This window comes from Peromyscus eremicus, chromosome 23, assembly GCF_949786415.1.
Source record: "Peromyscus eremicus chromosome 23, PerEre_H2_v1, whole genome shotgun sequence".
In the NCBI taxonomy this organism is placed as follows: domain Eukaryota; kingdom Metazoa; phylum Chordata; class Mammalia; order Rodentia; family Cricetidae; genus Peromyscus; species Peromyscus eremicus.
In genome coordinates this window covers 39,288,853-39,292,389 of record NC_081438.1, presented here as the reverse complement: position 1 = coordinate 39,292,389, position 3,537 = coordinate 39,288,853, and positions in this window count along the sequence as shown.

The following is a 3,537-nucleotide window of genomic DNA, read 5'->3' as shown; positions in this document are numbered from 1 at the left end:
CACTACCGGGGCCGGGTAACAGCTATCTACCTGCAGAATCAGGGCAGTGCCGAGGGGGAGGCCAGGGTTGCCTCACTTCCGTGTACCGGACAGGAGGAAGCCCTGCTGTCAGGTCAGTAGGACAGTGTCCTGTGTGCACACTTCCTCTTTCCCAACACCTGTGTCACCCCCAGCCTGTCTCCTACCACAGTCCCCACCTTCAAGTCCCTGGGCCCTACCATCCTAGTCCCTTCCCTCTCTTTAGGAAATGAACCCCTCCACCACCACTAGCACCCCATCCTCAGAATATGTCCCTTCCTGAATCTTTTGGGGTTTTTTGTTTTGTTTTGTTTTGTTTGTTGTTTGTTTTTTCTAGACAGGGTTTCTCTGTGTAGCTTTGCGCCTTTCCTGGAACTCACTCTGTAGACCAGGCTGGCCTCGAACTCACAGAGATCCGCCTGGCTCTGGGATTAAAGGCATGTGCCACCACCGCCTGGCTCCTTCCTGAGTCTTGAGAAATTCTCTCAGGCTCTGCTTAAAGGCATATGTAGCTTCCTGGTACCCGACATTCTCCCGAGAAGTGGGATGAGAGGAAGTTCTGGGGCCTGAGGTTACCACAGCTGGAGGGAGACTGGTAGTAGACGTCCCAAAAACAGGTCCCAAATGCCTCTATCCAAAGCTCTGGATCTCTCTGGGAAGACCGTTTCTCTCCATCTGGAGCTGAGCTTGGTGCAAGCTTGATGTGGATGGCGGATATTTTATGCCAGGTAGACTCTCCAGTTGAGAGTCACAATGGGCATCCTCGGTTATTCGCTAGAGAAGCGCTCAGTCTAGCATGACAAGAAACCAATGTCTCTTTATAACGATACTTGAAGACCTTTCGAAATAATTCTGGTATCTCGGCCCTGGCTCCTTACAAACCTAACCCATGCCCCATGGGCTGTTATCAGCTCAGTTGTGTTCCCAAAATTTAGACACAGAACATCAGAACACAACCTTACTCATAATCAAGGTCACTGCTGATATAATTCATCATACAAGGTCTGATGATGACTGATGCAACTCCCGAGACAGCTTAGCAGATAAGAGCATGGGCTGCTCTTGCAGAGGTCCTGGGTCCGGTTCCCAGCACCCACGTGGTGACATACAGCCATCCATAACTCCAGTTCTATGGGGTCTAGTGCCTCTTCTGACCTCTGTGGGCACCAGGCACATGCATGGGACACAGACATATAAACAGACAAAACACATATACATTAAAAAAAAAAAAAACAAATAAATCATAGCAGCATACAGTGGGCCTTCATCCAATATGAACAGTGAACATAAGATGCTGAAATAGGCCGGGCGGTGGTGACGCACGCCTTTAATCCCAGCACTCGGGAGGCAGAGCCAGGCAGATCTCAGTGAGTTCGAGGCCAGCCTGGGCTACCAAGTGAGTTCCAGGAAAGGCGCAAAGCTACACAGAGAAACCCTGTCTCGAAAAACCAAAAAAAAAAAAAAAAAAAAAAGATGCTGATATAGATGCCCTGGGGGGGAAATGGCACATATTGACGGACTCAAGGCAGGAGCCGTGTGTCTACAAGTTCAGGAATGATAAGGGCCGCTGGTGGCACCAGAAGCTGAGGGAGGAGCACGGAGCGCATTTCCCTTCAGAGCTCTGGGAAAGCATAGCCCTGCCTACGCCTCGACACTGGACTCCAGTCTCTGTGTGAACCCTTCCGGTGTGTTGTGTGTACCTGCATGAACTCTAAAACTTCAGATGGTAATCCACACAAGTGATCCCAGCTCAGAACGACTCCTTATGCTCCCCTGCCCCTCCCAGTGGAAGGTGCCTGTGTTTCAATCCCTCCCATGGATGTGGAAAACTGTTTCTGATTTAAGCCTATCACGCTCTAGCCTGGTGACTGTCACATATCACAGAACCTTCCAGAAACAGAGACAGGATGCTGCTGAAGAAAGACCAATGGGAACAGCCAGCAGTGTACACGCATTGACACATGCTGCAAGCAAGAAATGACATAATTCCCCGACGGGAAACTGAGCAAACGCTGGCTGGAAGACACAGCAAGACTCCCGTGCCACTCAGCTCACACGCCCTTAACTCTGTCATTAAGCAATGGAAGGCCAGGCTCAGCACCGTGTGCTGTGCTCACCGGCATCAGTGAGACCCTGTATCCATCAACATGTCTTCTCTGGCTTTGACATTGATTTATTGATGGGTACTGTTCAGAGAATCAAATTTTTCAAATGTTATCAGAATTCTGAGGAAGAAATTGCTTTTAAAGTTGTAAATAGAGTTGTTCAGTAAAATAGGAGACTCAATTGAATTTGAATTTTGGACAACGAATAATGTTCTTGTATAAGAGTGTCTCAAATACGGCATGTGTTTTTGTGTGTTTGAGGGAGTTTTAATATCTTTTGTTAATCCTTTGACAGTTTCATATATGTGTGTAATTTATTTTGATCAAAGCCACCACCTGTTCCCTTCCCTCTCTCTGAACCTTTCCTCTTCCCAACAACTCCAACTCCTACTTTCATATTTTATATATATATTCTGTGTATGTGTGCCTGAATGTATGCATCTGCACCATGTGCATGCAGTGCCCACAGAGGCCACAAGAGGGCATCAGATCCCCTGGAACTGGAGTTAGGGCAGTTGTGAGCCAGCATGTGGGTGCTGGGAACTGAACCTGGGTCCTCTGCAAGAGCAGCCAGTATTCTTTAACCACTGAGCCACCTTTCCAGTACCTGGAGTGGTTTTATACAGCCACATTACATTTGTCAAAATTCACTGAACTGTGCATTTGAAATTTACATCAGGCAAACAACATCTCTAAACATAAATGCCCTATTTGCTAAAGCTTGGAGAGTTGGGTTTCTGTGAAAGTGGCTGACGGTAAGACCTGGTTAATTAAAAGATAAAGATAAGGGCAGTGAAATGAAAGCATCATGGAATCCGGTATGCCTCTCATCCCACTAGGCTCTCAGTCCTTCAGAAGGACTTGTATTGATCGTGTCAATCACCTTCTTCAGTCTTCGGGTACAGTTGGGTGGGAAAGCAAGTCCTTCTGGGTGGAAATGAGATCACATGTGCTTATTCCAAGGGAGACTGAAAGGCAAGGAGAGTTAAACCATCAGGCATTTGCAGGCAACTTGGGAAAGCTTTAGAAGCTCAGACATAGCTGGGTGGTGGAGTATGCCTTTAATTCCAACATTCTGGAGGCAGAGGCAGGTGGATCTCTATGAGTTCGAGGCCAGCCTGGTCTACAGAGAGAGTTCCAGGACAGCCAGGGCTACTCAGAGAAACCCTATTCAAAAAAAGAAAAAAAAGAAAAAGAAAGAAAAAAGTCACAGCCCTCAAATAGGGTATGTGAGCCAGACATACCTGTTTTTGATACACAGAAGGTCCCCAAATGACATCTGAGTTAGACTTGGGGGGCAGGGAGGGGATGCTTTACTTCCCACTACCAGCCTGTTGCTGTCTCTGTCCCCGCCCTTCCCACGTTTACTCTATGGAGTAATCTGGAGTGGATTTTATCTCAAAGCAGCTTCTGC